Here is a 20,087-nt window from a genome sequence, read left to right on the forward strand (position 1 = left end):
GAGCGAAGGACGAAAAAAAGCGGCGGCGAAAGAGTGGCGGAGGGAAGACAGAGGGCCGTGGGACAGACGGTGCGGAGCGGAGAGAGCGAGAGGGGGAGACGGTATCGTGCGACGACGAAGGAAGGAGATACGACGGAAGAAACGTTCCAGATGTGTTACCGGCTTCTGAACAAGTTCAGAGTCAAGTTGCCAGACCACGTCTCCACGGTCGTGGCTCCCGCAGGCAGGAAGTGGCGCATTAAAGCCGCTAATCTGCCTGTTTTCATTCGACTCTTCGTTGCTCCTCGCGTCGCTGCACTCTTTCCCCGCCGCTTTCGTGCCCTCGCTCGTAAAGAGTATGTTTATGCCTTGGCTCGGTTAAAGGAAACGAAGAGCCGCGCGATCGATACGCGCGGGATGAATGTCAGCGCCGCGATTGTAACGAACTTATTACACGCGCGAACCAAGGTATCCCCCCCTTATGTCGCGAGGAAATTGTCTCTCGACGTAAGTTGGCTCCGACGTAATATCGGTTGGCCATCGATCGCTCGTAATAATCGACACCGAGGATTCCCAGTTGTTTTTCATCGTGAAATTTTCCCTCGGTGTTTGTCGTCCCGTTCGGCCCGTTCGTGTATTTTCAGTCGTGTACCCTCGACGACACGTATACACGAGGGGTCGGGAGGATTCAGGTTTAAAGTAAATTTTAAAAACGTATTCGTCGGTCCCCGACGAAAATCTCTCCCAACGGCCCGTTTCTGTAATCCGAGGACATTAATTTGTTGGCAGGACGGACTTAAGAGTGTTGACCCGGCCGTTCCCCCAAGGGACCCCTTGTATTTTCTCAGGTTATCTGGGAAGAATCCGAGAAACGATGCGGGACGTATCCACCGCGGCTCGAATTTTCGTCGCTACTCCGCTTCCGTTGTTTCGAGGGGCGGGCCGTCTTTTCCCAAATATATCGATTCTGCCACGTGTTCGACCAAAAGAGAAAACAGAAGAAAAGAAAAGATCATCGATCATCGCCGATCATCCTCGTTTCACGTCGTTTTTCGTCGACACTTTTGCGCTTCGTCTCTCCTGTCCTCCCCGCGAAATGTTCTCGCGGGTTGCACGCGACCCCTCGTATATATATCGTTACCGTGTTACTTATTAGAAGCATCGCAGCGTGGAAACCCTAGGGATATCATCCCGTTCCGTTCGATTCCGGTGGAAGGTGTAAAATCGGCGGTCTCGTTTGCAAGGGTTGTTCTTCGGGGAGCGGCGAGTATCGGCGGCCGTGTCGGTGGCAGAGATCCAGGGGCAGAGGTGGCTCGCAAGCAAGAACGGGCGGGCAGGGCGGGAGGTTATTGCCTGTTGGGTGATTTATCTAGTAATACTAGTCGACAGGCCACGAGGCCGGGGCACCAGGCATGGGGGCAAACCCGTGCCTTCTACCCCTACCCGTGGGGCCAACCACCGGCACCGGTGGAAATTAAAAACTCACTTTATTACACGTCTCATTCTGTGCTCCCCCGGCCGCCTCTGCCCTCGCCACCCCCCGGCCAAACCGTCTATACGATCCTCTCCTTTCCTCTTCCCGCTCCTCTTCTCGTTCCGCCGTGCGCTCCACTCTCGTCACATCCTGCCGCCCCTGCAGCGCCTCGTTCACCGCGGACCGACTTAATATGAGGCCGGCCATACCTGATGGAACGAATATTATTAAAGTTCGCCCGCACGCGAAACCCGTGAAATATCGCTGCTCCCTTTCTCCTTTCCCTCCCCTCCACGTCCCTTCTCTTCAGCGCCGTTTAGACCCTTCACCTCCTCCACTCTTGCCACCGGGCTTTTATTATCTGCCTCTAGCTTATACTCGAGACGGTAGCGAACTCCCAGAAGCAAAAATAATCACGGGTAAGCCGCGATGTAAATACGCTGCTGCTGCTGCTGCTGCTGCTGGGCTCCCACCGCCACCCTCTCTCATCCTCGCCTTCCTCCTTCTCCACCTCTCTCGGAGTCCTTCGCATCGAGCTTTTCCATTTGCCCGATGCGGTGGTATTCCGATTTTTCAAGTTTTCGCGGAAACGCCACCACGGATCGAGCCGCACGCTCGAGTACTCGCTCGCGGTAAGTAACGGAACGTTACGCGATGGATTATTTATGATTCCGTGCTTTTATCTGTATTACTTCGTCCGTTGCGGTCCCGGCTGCGCCGCCAACACCGATCTCCCGCTTATGTATATTAAGAATGCCTGTTTCCCGCACGGGGTGATCTGTCGCGCGAGACGAGAAAATTTCCTCCTAACGTAAGCGCGACTGCGTATCCAAAACGATTTCCTCGATCAAATTTTCCGTTCGATCGACCCAAAACTCGTACAGATTATTTTCAGTAACGTTTCACGAAATTCTCCTATTTTGAAATTCGTCTATTTTACGGGAATAGCATACGGTCGCGTCCACGAAATCCGATCGAGAAACGCGCGTTAAATTCTCGAATTCTAGCTACCTTACTCGATTTATCGAGCCGAACATTATTGGCCGTTTTGCCCTCTCTCTCTCTCTCTCTCTCTCTCTCTCTCTCTCTCTCTCTCTCTCTCTCTCTCTCCCCGTCTTTTCAACCGATGACTAAATTTTCCCTCTCGGTCGGAGGGGGGACGCCCGTGTATAATCCGCAGACAATCAAGGTCGGTCGGTGGTGCGAGGCGGGGTAACGCGATTGATTCAATTTTCAACGTAAAGGGAGCGGTTACGGAGGGAAAATTGAAGCAGCGCGTTGATCGGGCTCAAAACGGTCGTGGAACATTTATCTTATCGAGGAGACATTGGCAAGGAAAGCGAGAAGACCTTCTAATCACCTTTGCGTTGCAGCTGCGCTCCCTCTCTCTCTCCTTCTCCCTCGTCTTCGCGACTCCCTTCCTCCATCCCCATAGTCGAGTGCTCACGCATCCGTCAGCACGCGTGCGATATACCCGTACCCGTCGGTATCTGCCTCGTTTTATTAATGCCAATAAGGCAATTATTGTGGATGAATGGGGCGCGGGCGCCGGTTATCTCGCTCATGACCCGCTCTCGTACCCGACCTGCGATCCGACGTATCGATGCCTGCGAACCGATGACTTTTTTTTTAACGCGCCCGCTCGATGGAACAAGCCATCGTCCGGGGAGGCATCGATCTCGGGTGCCGGGACCCCCTCCCCGGTAGGGAAGGGAGGGAAAAATCGTGTAACGATCGTCGAAACTTTCGAATATCTGGCCCACGCTCCTAGCAAACAGTTGCTTAATATTTCGGGAACGGATAATACCAGCGCGGAGGGCAAACAACGCGTAGTAGTATTTCGGCGACGAAATAACCCAAGTCAAATAAAAACGCGGAAACAAACACGGGAACGGGACGTGGAACGCGCGCGGGTTCGAAAACTAGCTTTCACCCTCCCCTCTCGCCTTCCTCCCCTCCCCTCTCCCCTCTCCCCTCCCCTCTCCTCTCCTCTCCTCTCCTCTCCTCTCCTCTCTCCCCCCTCGCGCTCTTGATTCGCCGCGCAATCCCGCGATTTCAATCTAGCTCGGTGCGTAAGTGTCGAGGAGGGGGAGGGTGAGTTAAGTCGAAGGTCGCGCCGCCTAACCGCGGCTGCCTTATTGAAAATTATCCGCGCGCTCTGAAAAACTGATCTCTCTCTCTCTCTCTCTCTCTCTTTCTCTCTCTCTCTCTCTCTCTCCATCCGGCCGGGTTCTTGAACGTTTGCGCGTTGCTCGGCTCGTTCGCTCCACGAAATATATATATATATATATAGCGGGGGATGGGGAGAATAATATAGGAAAGAGGGGTTTCTCCAGTCTCCGCTAAGCAATATCCATCCACCCCACATGCCTGCCTGCTTGCCTGCCTGCCTGCCTGCCTGCCTGCCTGTCTGCCTGTTCGTATTATCGGTATGTACAGGCGGGCTCTCAGCAATTTATCCATTACGGTCCCAGTCGCGCGCGCACTATTATTGCATTTTTTGAAATTATTGCACTCCCGGCATCGACGTCGCACGCCACCATCTTGATTGACAGGCTGTGCGCGCCTTTATCGCGGTACAGCCGCACCCCCCTCCCCCACCCCGCGTGGGATGAATCGAGTCGCGTGTAACGCGTGCCGCATCGATTTATCGTTACGCCTTTCGCCACCCGCGAAACCGTAACCGTTTATCGGGAATCGTTTTATCGATAACGAAAGACGCTCGTTACGGCGTCTTTATAAGAATTGCTTATAAAGGCTGCTGATGGGGCGCGTGCCTACGCGAATGGGAGAAGGGGAGTGCTTCTCCCCGCCCGTCTGAAACTGGGTCTCGAAGCGAACCGCTTTCGGGGATCGATAATCATCGATCGAGAACATCGACTTTCGCACGCACATTTCTCCTCGACGGAATACTTATACCATGTACATATGATGTACACCGATCATCGTGTAACATCGTATTGCGGATGTAGTGGAAAGTTGCTCTCGTTTCTTTTCTTTTCGTTACGAGTCTCCCTCGATTAATCTCGCGAAGGGCGTTGCGTATTAACCGACCAAGTTAACACTGGTCGAATTTTATCACGGTCGAGTATTTCCATTCTTGGGGAGGGAGGGGGTTCCTCTCTGGGGGGAGCGCGCATACGTGCGTAGACTCAATTATCCAAAGTGTGCGCGGCTGGTTGTAGTCGGAGAAGACTGGACGGAGAAGGCGGTTCGAAAGGAAAGATCCGGTAATACATCGTGTCCGAGAAGCAAACTGGAAGGATGTACGAGTTCGTTTGGGGCGAACGAAGTCCGCAGAGGCTGGCGAGGTAAAGGTTGGCACGGTAAAAAATTCAGAGGGTGAATAAATCAAGGAGCGTCGCAGTAGCGGCGACGCTGGTGGAAGCCGGGAAGGAGAAATAGACAGGGAGAAGGAGCGGAGACTCGAAGCAGCGCGCGAGCAGCTAGGGAAAGAGTGGCGGCCGATGCGTCACGATCCTCTTTCTTTTGTACATACTTTATGGCGAATAATGCGTGAAAAGGGAGCGGGCCGGCCTCGCGCGTCTCGTTTCACCATGGACATTCCCACGTACCTATGTGTATACATATATATGTATATATACAAACACGCACACCGTTCCAACGTAATCCTCTGATCCGTCCTTAGACGCATCGTGATTTAGGGCACCCCTTGCATTCGCACACGTTGGCTTGTTCTTCTATTACAGAAATACGATTAGCCACGCCGGCATATGTATATCGCAGCTCGTACGTATTGTCGACGTATTCAACGTATCCTGTATCTCGTTATTCTTCGCTCGAACGATGTCGCTCGTTTTTCATTCGGTCCTTGGGCGTTGAGTTATTCGCAGAATAAAGGACATTAATCGTGAACACGCAACGTGCGCTTTTATAAATAGGATCGACGATCCCGACGAGATTCGAAACGTCTCGAATACGTCTGCCGGTTTTATAACGGTTGTTCCCGGTGCTGCGCTGCAATCTTCCCGAGAAGATGTATCGAGAAGATCGGTAATTACGCGACGCTGTGAAGTAATGGCCGATACCTTTTTACGTCGCTATCCTATTTGCGAGAAAAAGGATTAAGAGGCCGGACAGAAGAAGAAGAAGAAGAAAAAGAAGAAGGAGAAGGAGAAGGAGAAGGATCGAGAAGTCGAGAGTAGGCGGGTGGGGGAGAGAGAAAGGAGGGGTGGAAGAGTGGGAAGGAGAGACGGTGGAGAGAGGGAGGGACGGTGTATCTATACAGTTGTAGTATAGATCGTAGCGTATCGTCGAGTAAGTTGGAAACGGAGGGTAGGACGCTCGGGGGGATGGTGGCTCATCTTGTAATGGACTCAGAAGACAGGCGAGTCGGCTAATGGACCCCTGCTCCTCCAGAAAAGCTCTCGGTATCTGTGCCACACGAGCGTCGATGCCATCTCGACGTGGCTGCGACCCTCCAAAATCCGTGTCGCATCGCGCGAAACGTTCCGAGTTCGCGTCTCCCGTTTTCTCCCGATCGTCGATCCGGAGAATTCGAGAATTCGAGGCTATCGTATCGCCTAATAGGCGAAAAACTGTCCGTTGTTGTTTGCCGAGTTCACGCTCGGAAAAATATTTGACGTTGCGCGCGGAGGATATCTACGTGTGTTTGGATAACGGGCAACAACGGGGCGAACGCGTAGGAACTCGCGTTGGATGGCCAGAGAGGCGTGTAACGGTGCGAGAGCGCTCGCTGCACAAATATTTTCCCGTGGAGATGCGGAACGGTGAGCATTTTCAAGAGGGTACGCGTGCTCTCGGACGGTAATCGGGCAGAGAGAGAGAGAGAGAGAGAGAGAGAGAGAGAGAGAGAGAGAGACGTTTGGCCTGGAAAAAACGCTTGTCTAACTATTTTATGAAACCTTGGAACAAGACGTTCGGGAGTGATCAGAACGAATAATAAACGAGGACGGGAACAATTGGCTCGAAATGAAAATATATTTGATTCGCGTGCGTTGGCTCGCGTGTCACCGGGGATAAGAGATGGTAGAGACGAATAGAAGTTAGCTCGAAGATGGACAGGACAGAGAGAGAGAAAGAGAGAGAGAATTGGAGGGAAAAGTGGGCGAAGGAGGGCAGAGGTAGCTCTACTCTCATCTACTCTCTTCTTTCTTTTTATCCTTGGCCGCTCGTCCTTTCTCGGTCCACTCTTGAGAATAACGTCTACCTTCGTTGATGGGCAACGCCACTTGAGCGGCACTAACACACACACACATATACCCATACACATCCCGGACTCCGTTCCACGTAGCTGTCCGGCCGATGTCCGATACATCAGGTCCATGCATAATAAATCCACGGGAGCGGAGAGCGTGCGGAGCGCGAACACGCGCGCTTCCTACCTTCGCCCGTGTTGGACGGGCGGATGTTGAGCGGAACAGAGACAGGAGGATGCACTTGGAGTCGAGTGGGAACTTTGAAAACGGGGCTCCGGGACGTCTCTCCGCGCGTGTTTGTCCTCTCGCTCATCGGGAAAGCCTTGGTCCGGATATCAATATCCAGGGAGCGATGGTGTTGGCGGGGAAAACTTGGCCATCAAATTTTTCCCAATTCGCTTCTCGTGTCTGGGCGGGGAAGTTGCACGTGAAAATCGGTTCGATCGGACAGATGGTGTCCTCGAACGTCGACCACGTACGCGGTCTATTCTCTTTTAGAAAATTCAACTCCAAGTTTATGATTCTTATTTTGTACAATTCCGTTCGATATTGATTTTGCGATCGTCGTTTTTTCCTAGATTTGTTAAAATTATATATATATATATACAATGATCGCAAATTGACGAATTTCCTTTTTTCTTTTCTTTTTAAAAATATCGATTTCGAACGAAAATTTGTAATTATCATTACGATCTCGTTAACGGGAACGGACGTTGAATTGTGTTCCCTGTTTCAGCGCAACATCCTGGCAATTACTGGGGTGGGGCGAGAAGGGTGTATCGCGTGACTACGGGAAATTTAGGTTTTATCGAAGAAAAGCTCGATCGAATTTAGAAGTTGAAACCGGCGCGGGCTCTCTTAATTAACGAACGCTAAATAAATCCGTTCGGGGCGAAACTCGAATGGGTCGGGCACAAGGGGGTGGTTGCGGGTGGCGGCCGTGGAATTTATTTCGGCATCGACACGGAACGTTTCTTCGGGGGGAGACAGGAGAACTCGGTGGTCTGGATAGCGGGCGAGCTAGCTACCTACCCGAGTGCCGTTTAGTTTAATACACGTAACGCTACTCTCCGCCTGCTTTTTCTCCCAAATACTCTACTTCCAACCGGTTCGAAGTGGTATAAGTCGTGGACAAAGTAGACGGCGTACAGAAAACCTCCATTAAAGTCCCTAGAAGTGATTAGTACCTTTCCCATCTTCCCCTTCTCCTCTCTATTCCAACCTTTCCCCTTCCTCGCTCTCCTTCTCTCTCTCTCGTTCTCACGTCTCATTGCATCCCTGCTTCCTCCACAGGTATACATCCTATTCCTTCGAACGGATCATTCATCCGTTCGACCCATTAACTTAGCCGGAATTTTTGGTTCACCGTCACACCGATCACAGCGCGCCACGATTTCCACGCCGTAATGGACGTGAGAATCGGATTCCCCGAAACGATCCATGGGTATTTTCCCTCCCTCCCTCCTCCCACCACCCTTCCTCCGTGTATTCCGTTCGGCTTTTAAAAAAATCCACTCCCATCGCCGTGTTTTCTGCGCGCGATTCCCGACACAAGGTCGGTTTTCCAACCAACGGAAGTGACACGAAACGAGCCGCGCCGTTTCCAAGCTTGGCCGCCGCGAGTTAAAAGCACCGACCAGCCCGGACCTCCCCCGACATTCTACGAAATTAAATTCAACATAGATAGTTTCGTTCCTGATTGCAGATGAAACCTGGCAATCGCCCCAATTTCATTTCGTCCTCCGCGAGAAATGGAGAGGGAAAGAGGGGGGAAAAAAAGGCTCGTAGCCGCCGTGTGCGTGTTACGTGCACGTACGTATATACGCGGCAAGGGTTGGCCAAAAAAAAAAAAAAAAAAAAAGGGTGGACGCGGATTGTAAACCGACGCGTCGAAATCCCGATTCGAAAAATAGAGCGGCGCGTTTCCCGTGAACCGGAAACTTGGCGGACGTTAAATTTAGCCGCGCACCGATCGGGAGAGGGTTGGGTGGGAAACTTGGGAGGAGAAGGGGGAAGGGGGAGGGAGGGAGGAGGCGACGAATCGAGGACGAAAGGAGGAGGAAAGTCGTGTGACGAGTCGAGTCGAACGAGCAAGTTCACGGAAATATCATCGTTTTGCGAACGAGCGTGATCCATTCTTTTTCCCTGATTTAATCAGTGGCCGATCGTAAATCAGCCAGTAATTAAAAGAGAGACCCCATCGTCGATGGCGGTGGTAAACATGGCCTAATCCATTTTCAGTTGGGTAGCTCATAGGTGTGGATGGTATGGGAGTGGAAAAAAAGGTCGTAGCCTTTCTAATTTAATCTGGCGAATGATTCCGTGATTCTCGAAGCCGGCGGCAACCCTTTCATTACTTACGTCCCCACTTTACCACCCCATCGAGATACCCTCGCGCGCGCCACGGCAGCTCCCGAGCCTCTGTGCCTCCTTTGCCCCGCGGATACCCCCCCAAGAACCGGCGCAGAACACTAAATCAGCGACCAGTGTAATTTTTGTAATGGGAGGTGTGGCCTCGTAGGGGTGGTAGACGCGTCTCCCACCGGGAGAACCAGACATATAGTAGGGATGCCATCCCTGCGTTCGCCTCGCGTCGAGGAATGGTAGGGTTCGTAGGGGCGATTTTAGGGGTGGAATTCTACGATGCGAGCACGCCGCTTCGGTGGTTAATCCTCCGTCGCTATGTCTCAACTCGGGTTACGATCCGCCGCGTTACTGCCTTCTCTCTCTCTCTCTCCCTTTCTGTCGCTTTGTTACACTTTGCCTCCCTCCAACTCAACCGCGCGCAACGTGTGTATACGTGTGTATATGGTATTTGCACGTACACGCTTTCATCTCTCGATACAAAGCAAATCTCTCCTTCGTTGATTTATCCTCGAAAGGACGGTAATTAGAGACACTTCTGTTCCTACGACCGATGCCCGCGTGGTTATTATTAAACCGCGTATCGGTCGATGAAAATCGTTTCCATCGAGTCCTTCCCCTTTGCCATTCCAACGATCCGTATCGGTCGGTGCTTCGTTATTCCCGCATTTAATTAACTTACAAGGAATATACAAGTCAAATCGACCTCTTAAAAAAAAAAAAAAAGAGAGAAAAAAGAAAAAAACATCTCCGCTTAGAAATCTCTTTATTCCTCCATCCCGATCCGCACTCGACTCGTGGGAACATATTCCGTACCGATACGATTGGCGCTTTGATCATCGTCTTAATCGGCTTGAAACGCGAACCCCCGCGCTCCTCGCTGCCCGAGAATTTCGCTCGAGTAGCAGTTAAACTGTGCGGCAGCGTAAATGGTTCGATGATAGGCGGCCGCGGAGTGGGGCAGCGAGTGCGGGTTGCGTTTGATGGCGGGTGCAAATACGGGTTTCGGCTTGTGCGAGTTCCTCGGGTTCGGGATACGGGTGCGATGACGGTCGAGTGTGACTGACAGGAGTGGGGTGGATCGTCACCGGCGGGGAAGGCGAGAGCAGCGACGCAGGGATGGAAATCCGCCGAGTGGTGGGGATACGGGGACGAGAGTGGGGCGGCTAGAGGGGTAAACGGTGGAAGAAGTGGGGATTTATCACTTTCGGTGGCGTGCCGCGGTCGCACGCGGTACTCGGTAGTTTACAACTGGCCGCCGAACGGGCGGTTTCGTGTCTATCTCGCCGTATCCTCTTGTGACTCTATCGTTCGTCGTTCACGGTGTTCACGAAGAACCCGCGATGACTCGTTTCGAGATAGAATAGAAACGACTCGTTAGTTAACCCGTTTATTATATATTCGATTATTATAACGAATTACGCGCAAACTCGTTCCGATTTTCCATGGCGAGTCGAATGATAAACAGTGAACGTTGTTCTGTGCAGCTGGTGTAGTGGTGTCACGTGACGGAGGGAATCTGGAGAATCGTTCTCGGCACAAGGTATCCGTGGAAACTGGCTCGAGCTTCGAACTCTGTTAGGTAAGTTTTCGAAAAGAAAGAAACTCCGATCAATTATTGCCAATTTACTTTCTACGATGATTTTTTGACGTTTCGAATGGATGGCGTGTTTTTCTCTGTCTTTGTCTTTTCTTTTCTTTTCTTTTCTCTCTTTTCTTTTTACACGCAAATATCATCGCTAATTGCAGTGATAAAAACGAAAAACGTGAAAGAGGAATTTGCGATGCGGTGTGTAATTCAAATTTCACAAGTTCCATTCGGCCAGGCTGGTTCGAGCGCGATCACACGTTCAATTTAACAGGGGCTTCCGGTGAAAACCGCATTTGCCCTTTCCACAGTGGTGCGATTAACGTGCGCGCGCGCGCGCGCGCGTGCTTGTTCCCGCTCAATCCGCGTCGTTTGAAAATTGTTATAAAATTCCGCGTAATCCGCTTTGCACGCGAAAGATGGTAAATGAAAAAAAATGGTCGGAAGACAAATGGAAGGTGAAAATTACGCGCTGTCCCGATATTGCTATAGTTCGTACTCGACGAATAAATCTGTTATCGCGGTCGCAATTTTTTTTTTTCTTTTTTTCTTCGCGTCTTCATCGTGACACGTAAGTTCAGTCGGTGACTCGATTCGAATGTCTTCGTCCCTTATTAGCAACGAAGGCAACGCGTTCGTATGGTTGCCGTTAGCGATACCGATTCCTTAGAAGCGAGCTAATCCGCATCCCGTCAAATGCTGGCGTTCACGTGTACCCGTTAATTTTTTGGTAAAATGGCGCTCGGTTACAGCGGGGCGCGGGGAATTTTTTTCAATCAACGTTCGGAATTACCGTGCGAAACTCGACGTTTCATCGCGCTCATAACACAATACCGCCGTTATTACGAATGGGACATCGGTCGTTCGCTTTAATTGACTTTGATACGCCGCACGCCCGATGTTTATCTCCCTCGTGCGAGCTGCTATGTAGACAAAAAGAGAAAAAAAAAAAAAAAATTCATTCATGAAAGTACTATTCACGATTTATCCTGTAAACAACTGATCTTTGAATCAAATTTAACCGTGTTACATGCATATACGTTTATCTACGCTGCGATTAAATTGATACGATTTTTACGATGATCTAATTTATCCCGCTCCCCTCTTAAACTCGTCAAAACTCATCCATCCGCTGTATCATCCTCCGTTCATTTTTCTCTCTTACCACGTTTCGTCGCGACCGGATATCTAAGGGGCTGTCCGTTGCCCGTCCCAACCGGGCCGAGAGAAACGCGAGGGCTGTCCGTTTGAATTTCAATAATTGGCGCCAGTTTTAGTTTTAGCGGCGGCGGTCTCGTTAGTCGCCCTCCCGTACGGAGTGACTTAATTATTTCGTTTGAAGTCCGCGGAGAGACGAAAGAGGAAGACGAGAGGGAGGCGGGAGGCGGGAGCCTTCGTTGAGACGAAGACGGAGGCAGAGAGGAGGGCGTTTGGACGATCCGCGCGGGGCGGACGATCGTCTGGGTGTATGGTGTCGGTGTGGCTCGTTCGAAGGCATGGCTGGATCCGCGCACGACTCACAAATAAATCGAGAGAAAACTGGAACGAGGGAGAAAACGGTCGAGCGAGGCAAACGTTTATTTTACACCGACAAATTGGTGCAGCTAATTAGCTCCGGCTAAAAGCAGAAGTATGACCGTGACGACCGAGCCTCGGTGTCGCGCCGCATCGATGTTGCTCCCTCTGTACGGCGTCCATGTATAACAACGTTACTATATCCAGAGACGAACCATCATCCCCGACAATCTTTCTTTACGTTTTCCTATCTTTTTTATATAAGCCGCCTCCAATTGAATCTCAGGAATAATCCTGCAATTACGATCGCTCCTCCTCCTCTTCTTCGTCCCTTTTTTAATTTTCTTCTTTTTTCACTCGTCCAACAAATATGAATGTTGATCTTCGAAAGCAGGTGAATACGTTCGATCTTCGTTCGATCGCACGAGGCGTTGCCGAGGAAATTATAGGAAGGGGGGAGGGGGAGGGGAGGGCCGTCAGTTGAGATATAATTTAATAATGCCGGCCACGCGTAATGTCTTTCGACACGCGTCAGCGATAATTCCGAGGCGAATGTCCAATAAAAAGCCACTTTGCCCGATCGAAATATCAAATGTAATCCTCTTAAGTCGGGTGCACCGGTCGAACGTGTATCTCCGAGACTGACCATCCTACGCTCCATCCTTTTCTCCCTCCCTTTCCCCACCCCCTCCCTCTTGCTCTTTCCCTCTCTTTTATCCCTCTCTTACACGAGAACGTCCACGTTCTCTCCATCCTCGTCGCGAACACGCGATTCACTCGCGAACTTCTAAGTTAACTTCTAACCCCTCCCCCACACACCCTTCCCTTCCTCGCTTCTTCCCTATCCAGAGGCGTTGCTTTTACGCCGATTGAAGCTTCCCGTGGGTCCTTGGGCATTCCGCCAGGTGGCAGTGCCGCGTCCTTCTGGGCGTCGGCCCCTTCCCGATATCCCATTTACAAGATTTTTTTTTTTTTCACGCCATGCCTTCGATATATATATATATATATATATCCCCCCTCGCTCCATCCATCCATCCACGAATCCTCCAGTTTTGCCGAGGAATTTCATCGTTGGATCGAGGAGAGAGCGAGTTGTAAATTTTTCGCGTGCAACCCCTCTCCGAGTCCTGGTCTCGTCACGAGTGGGCGGACCACGGCCACGGCACGCGAGCGCGAATATAATTAACCGAAACTTTAATTCGTTTGGTTCGGCAACCGGCCAATCTGCCGGTTCGATAAGAGGGAAGATCGAGGGGATTACGCGAATTTCGGGAACGCGGATCGATGATCGGTGCGCGGAGAACGATCGTTGCGGCGAGCGATGGCGATTTCCGGTCACGATTCACCACCGCTCCGGTTCGATCGAACGTAAACCCGTACGTAGGAGGGGGTGGGGTGGGGTGGAGGTTAAACGTAAACGCGCGATGGATCCGATCAACGCGGGTGAGATGGAAACGGTACGCGCGTAGACGTAGGAATAGAATGGAACGAGAGGACGAGGAGCAGGCGGGCAACGCGCAATATCGGTGTCCCCTTGATCATTAAAGAACCATTTGCAGTTGCACCGATGCCGACCGACGTTGAATAATTAACCGGCCACCGACTAAAATCGATTCATTAATTAATAAAGCGGCTACGCTCGCTTCTACTAATAACGCCAGTCCACAATTGAATAGAGATCGCGTTCATTAACTGTCCGTGTACTATTAGCAGCGGTTGCGGTACATTACGAACGAATCGAATCAACTGACCAGAATGATCGAGTTTACCACCCCGATAAACAATTTTTCTGCCCCCTCCTCCGTACCCAGGAGGGCCATCGTTATAACCTACGTGTATACGTGCCTCTGTCGTCTCCCTCCGTCGATATCGCGGGATATCCCCTCCTCCCTCCGGAAGAATTTCTTCTGCGCCCCCCTCCCTCTAAAGCAAACGAGAACAAAGACGGCCCGTTTCACCGTCACCGAAGGTTAAAAGGATTTTGTCCCCCTTTGTCGATTCCTCCGATCACCTCGCGATTCTTCCGTCTCTCTCGCCGCGAATTTTCCTCCCCTCCTTCTCCTTTCCTCGCTCTTCCTCGAGCAGAAACGAACGAGAAAGAGAAAAGTCCCTCTCGCTCGACGACTCTTTAAGCAAGCGCTTCGTCTATCTCCTCTGTTTTCTGTTCCTCGCCTTTCTTCGCCTCTTTCTCTCTATCCACTTTGCCTCTCTCTCTCTCTCTCTCTCTTTCTTTCGCTACCTCGTTGGTCGGGCGTGCCGGCTATTGGCCGGGGATATCTTTCGATTATCAAGACCATCCGTAGCTACCGCCTTAGCCGAACGGGCGCCGTTGTCTTCTCGGCTCTTTCAATTAATGTTTTGATTGATTTCGGACCCTTGCCCCGAGGCCGACCCCTCCTCCCCTCCCATCCTCTCGAGCGCACGATTCTTGCCGCCCCTTGTCGCTGCTCGCCGCGCTCGCGTCATCGATCTTCATATTTACCTTTTAAGCTTCTATTGTCCCATTTATACAGTACCGCGTTATTTGTACAAGATTATTCTTGGCAACGGGTAAGTAAGATCCTTTATCAGGTAAAGAGATTCGATCGGATTATTCTTTTCTTCCCCCCCGTAAAATTCTTTCTCTTTTAGTTTCATACGTTTCTTTTTTTTTTTTTTTCTTTTTACCAAAAGACGTTATAACGTACGCGGTCTCGTGTCATTATACATTTGGGCAAAAAAATCCATCAAAACTGCCCCAACGATTTGCTCGAGTCAAAGAGCGAGCGATTTAAAGTACTTTCGGAGGGAGGGGCCGGGCTCTGATGGCCGTTAGCCACAGCTTTCTCCCGGGATTAACCGAGGCTTCCGTTTCCTCCCCATGGTCGTGTACGCGCGGAATCCACGCGGGGAATGGACCCCCTGGTGCGGCCGTTTGGCAACGTAACTCGGCGACGCCACCGTGCATCGGTAAACGAAGCAACGAATCCAAGCCTCGAGACTCGCTCGAGACGGCGTTATATACCGGCTGGCTGTTTTATTGCGAGATTTGCGGCGTGGCCTCTCCGTGTAACAAGACTTACTGAGATCTTAATAGAATCTGAGACCAACCCCTCTCGTACCAAGTAACTCCGTCTTCGACTACAACTCCCCCCACCCCCGTAACCTTCGTTTTCTAACTTCACTCTCTTCCCTCTCTTCCTTTCCTTTTTTCCTTTCTTTTCGCTTCTTCTTCTTCTTCTTCTTCTTCTTCTCTCTCCCTTCTCCATCTCCGTGGAATTTCCTTTTTCCGCCAGAGAGCATCGCGTCCCTCCTACGCTCTGCCCGGCCTTTCTTCGGCCGGAGAAGGATGGAAGGAGAAGGGAGTTGACCTCGACGCTGCATCCCTCTATCAGGAAAAGGGGTGCTTATTCTAAGCGTATATATAAGAGGGGGTAGGAGAATGGTCGGGGTGGGCTGTGCGGTGATTTATGAATATTGCCTACCGAGAAAAGTGTATCGCGGGGTGCCGCGTCGATTCTGCCTCGACACCGGAGTCGAGTTCGAAACGCCTTCGTATACGTTCCTTCTCCCTCCGTTTCCGATTAGCCTGGAGAGGACCGGCTCGGAAAAATGGAAAAGGGAAATCCACGAGATCCATCGATCGCCTCGCAGCGAAATCTCTCCCTTCGGTGAACCAGAATCATTTGGGGGGGGAGGGGGGGGGAAGGGAAATTTGAAGTTTCGCGAAGCAATCGTTTAACGAAGAAAAAAGATAAAGATCGTGGCGGAGAGGAGTCGTTGGGATATCGGGCGATATTGGCCCGACCGATCGCGGAGATTGCGCAGACGCGATCGCTGTAAACCTCGACGGGGTAGCTGCGCGCTATTCTTCACGGTACGACGTAATTAATTTTGCGTTTTATCGCGTGGGATCGACTATTAATTACAGCCGGGGAACGTGAGTGCTCGCGAACTCACCGCGCTAAATGAATGGTCCTTCGGCCGACAATAGGGAAACCTTATTAATAAATATGCGCCGAGGGATGGTGGCGAGGGGTATCTTGGCCGCGTGGCGCGGTAATGATCGCGATCGCGAAATTCGGAACACGCGTGTCTCTGTGTCATCTGGCCGACTTCGCCCTCCCGGAATATTGAGGGCGGGGGTGGGGAGGGGGTGGGAGGGGAAGGGAAGGGAAGGGAAGGGGAGGGAAGGGGAGGGAGGGTGTTTTGTAGCGCAAATATAAACATAACATAGACAAGGGCAAAAATAAACATTGCACGGGTGGTCGATTCGAAGGGTTGTTCAAATCCATGTTTCGACGGTATGCGTCCATTCGAAAACGAATACCGCCTATTCGCTGAATACACAAGGCGTTGAATTTTTTTCCAAAAACTTTTATCGCTTATTTAATCTCATTCGATCAAGTCTAAAAATAGATCCGATGAAAGGAGTACGTGGAATTTTTTTTTTTTTTGAACCTTTCCTTTTGAAAAAAATTCTCCGCTTCGATGTATTTTGAAGAATCAAAAAAAGAAAGAGAATCGGTCGCGGAAGAAGAATTTTACATTTTATCCCTACCTTGAAATTTATCGTCGCGGATCTGATAGGGACGAAAATAAGGTTAAATTGAATTCTTTCCTATTCACAGCGACATCGACGCGCATCCGCCTACAATCTATCCGTATATCCCTCGTATACACCATCGAACAATTCCATTTCGCTTCTCCGCCAACCTCAAGCCTGTCGTCTCTCGACGCGTCATCCTAGGGGCTAGTAGCGTTGCTCGAGCTGCTTGTTTCTTCGAGGACGGTTTAATGGGAGTCGCGTCAAACGGGAAACGTTTCGTATTGATGCGCGTTGTACATTTTCACCGAGCGGGCGGGAAACGTGGGAAATAAACTCGCCGGAGGAATTCAACGTTGGAGAAGTTCAAAGTCGGATATACCATTATCCCCCTCTCCTCCTCTCGTCCTTTGCCACGATTCTTCTCCGCCCGTTCTTTCACGCCTCTCGTTCCTCTCGTCGTTTCGCATTTTTCTTAATTCAATGGGGAACTGATTAAACGGAAAAAAACGTTCCCGATGAAAGACGACACGAGGGAACGAAATTCCGCAGTTATTCCCGGCGATAATCGTTAGCGTAGTTACCGGCTAATTAGCGCCAAGCTTCGAAAATATCTGGACTCGTAGATACGACTCGGAGAGGAAAAACAAAGAGCAAGAGAAAGGGAAAGAAAGAGAGAGAGAGAGAGAGAGAGAGAGAGAGAGAGAGGAGGGACGGCGTAAACGAAGAAGAAAGACAGAGAGCGGTTAGAAGAATATTTTATAACGAGCTCTCGCTACGAAGACAGCGGCGGAGCGCGCGGTACGGTTGCCAGCGCGTATAACGGTAAGATCGGGAGTAGATCTGTCTCCCCAGGAAGCTTGTTAGGCGTCGGCGAGCTCCGCTATCTTCTAATTGGCGATATAATGATTCTGAAGGATGGAATAGCATGGTCCTGAAGGGGCCGAGGAGCACCCTACTCGGTACTCCTTCCCTTGTTAGGGGTGAAATTAAAATTTGGCTCTACCTACCTTCCTTCCCCTCTCCTCCCCTGCTCCATCCTTCTCTCTTTCTCACCCACCGTTACACCGATGTATATATATATATATATATACATGTATCGTCCTCTTTCTTCCATCCCTATTCACCACTTGCAGCTTCCTCCCTCCGTCTCTCTCTTACCCCCCTCCCCTTCTTTGGCTACCTTCTTCTCCTTCTTTCTCCCCGGTGGATTCGTTACGCGACCGCTGTGAAATTTATATGTCTTCTGGTATAGTTGGAGGAGATTCGACCGCGAGGACCGAGGCAGGATCCCAGTCGTTATCGTGTTGTTCGAATTTCGAGGACCTTTCTTAGAAAGCTCGGGATGCTCGAGCACCGCGTGATTGCGTTTGTTATCCTACCACTTCCCTTCCTCTCCCTCTCTCCCCCTTTCCCCTCCCCATCTTAAAAAATCCGGGGAAAAGGTCGTTAAAAAAAGATCAAGGAAGAGAAGAATCGGTGGCGGTTAGATCACGCGGCAAACGATCTTGTCTGCGGCGGGGATTTGCAGGGAGAAGGTCGAAATTTCGAAGCGGAGCCATTAATTGGGACGATTAAACGCGTCCTCCCGGCGCGCCGGTTAATTGGACGACGCCTGGTTTCGAAAGTGGCGTATCAACCGGCGATTTCGTTTTATATCACCGGAAACTATGACTCGTGAAATCAACGCGGCCGGGCCCCGTTTAGTTAAGCGCCAATGCTTAATTAAACGTTAATCTCGCGCGCGATGGTAGTGGAAACGAAAGTAGTCGGTGGTCGGGCGGCACTGTGTGAGGCACTGTGTGAAGAGTAACCGAGAGGGGGAGGTGGAGAGGGAAGAGGGAGGTGAGGGGAGGGGGGGATGAAATTAAGGCTCGCCGGTTGATTCGAATTCTCCTTGAGAAATTTCCTTTCCCCGAGAACGCCCTTCGTGCGCTCTCTAGTAGTTACTAAACTGGTCGTCTCAATTAGCGAAACTTGCAGCTACGTTACCGACTTCCAATTAGTCATAGGTTGCAAACTGTATCGCGCTTACTGGAGCGAGACTAATAACTTCTAGACCATGAAATATATGCATAGATACACGATGCAAATTAGTGGTGCGCGGCCGTGCGGACATTTATGAAATATACCCGTAAGAAAAATTTCGGCCCACTCTCTCTCGCTCGTCGAGTGTCAAGTCTCTCAATTATAAATCTACGTATATATATATATATATGTATGTATATTCGTATATATTCTTCCGTCTTCTTCCTCGTCTCTCCCTTCCTTTTCCTCTTCCACTTTTCAGAGATTCGCGCCGCGCGATTTTTTTTTTTTTTTTTTTTTTTTTTTGAAAGTTCAACGTTCCAAGACGCGAAGAACGACAAGAAACGAACGAAAACAAGAAAGGGACGTGCGCTTTCTCGGGATCGGGCGCAGTTCCCGTGTCGGCGAGGGTGTGCGCGCGCGACCGGCACACGGGCACACGTATATTCACCGACTACCGTCGATCCTCGGCGAATTTACGAAGGCCCTTGTCGCGCGGCTGATAGTTACAGGCCTGGTCTCAATTAGTAGAACTTACGTCGCTAGGGTCCAATTAGACGTAGGCTAGAAGCTACACCCTGTTTGCTCAAGTTTGCCGTACCTATGCACCACCGTCCGTCGGATGGGGTTGCTGCCCGTCCTGTACCTACCAACCCTGTTCAAGGTGTCTTTTTCCTACGCTAATGACTAATTAGCAGCCTCTCCACTTCACAGTATAATGACACGGGATACAGCCTTGAGCCGCGTCGGCTGGGATCATTATTAAACCCCGAAATTGCAGCCGTGCCTGCCGCCTCGTGTTATGCACCACCTCGTGCCCTCTACTTTGCCCTATCCTGCGCTCTATTCCCAACGCGTACCCGAGACCCGAGACCGGCCGCGCTCTCGCTACCCGCTCGATCCACGGCTCGAAGGACACGCGGCAAGATGCGGAACGTGACTCGACGAGGATGAGGGTGCGTTCTGATTTTTTCCCCCTCCCTCTTATACGCCCAATTTTTTTTCCTCTTTATCCCTCCCCTCCCCTCCTCTTTCGTCCCCTCGTTTCTTTCCTCTCCTTCGTCTCTTCTCCTCGCTTCTCTCTCTTTCTCCTTTTTCTCTCTCTCTCTCTCTCTCTCTCGTCCAAGTTCGACCTCGGTTAAATCGTGACCGAGTTATTTTCATATTTGATCGGCTCGTTTCGCGCAGCCACGAAATATCGAGTTTCACGGGCGGATAAGAGATACGTGTGAGATTACTTGTCTAATTGCTTCGACGCTAGATGCAATTAAACAGGGTTCCCCGGTGAGCACGGGAATCCGGACAAGTACGCAGAGGATATTCTTAATTGCGTATCAATATTGCAGCGGATCCGTAATACGAAACGGGAGTGGCGGTGGTGGTGGTATATACGAGGAGATCGAGTGACTCAAACGGGGTCGTTGAATTCTCGTT

At 50.9% G+C, this 20,087-nt stretch overlaps 1 protein-coding gene across 2 annotated transcripts in view; it reads left to right on the forward strand.

Annotated features, from left to right (window-relative positions):
- LOC122716891 (LIM domain only protein 3-like) overlaps positions 1–20,087 on the forward strand; it is a 77,239-nt gene that overhangs the window by 45,330 nt on the left and 11,822 nt on the right. For both annotated transcript variants that reach the window (XM_043940393.1, XM_043940384.1), the window contains exon 2: positions 10,485–10,579. The gene's annotated coding sequence lies outside the window, so the exon portion shown is untranslated. The remainder of the gene's footprint in view (positions 1–10,484; positions 10,580–20,087) is intronic.

The sequence above is a fragment of the Apis laboriosa genome, unplaced genomic scaffold (assembly GCF_014066325.1).
Source record: "Apis laboriosa isolate Shangri-la unplaced genomic scaffold, ASM1406632v1 scaffold11_cov152, whole genome shotgun sequence".
Taxonomy (NCBI): Eukaryota; Metazoa; Arthropoda; class Insecta; order Hymenoptera; family Apidae; genus Apis; species Apis laboriosa.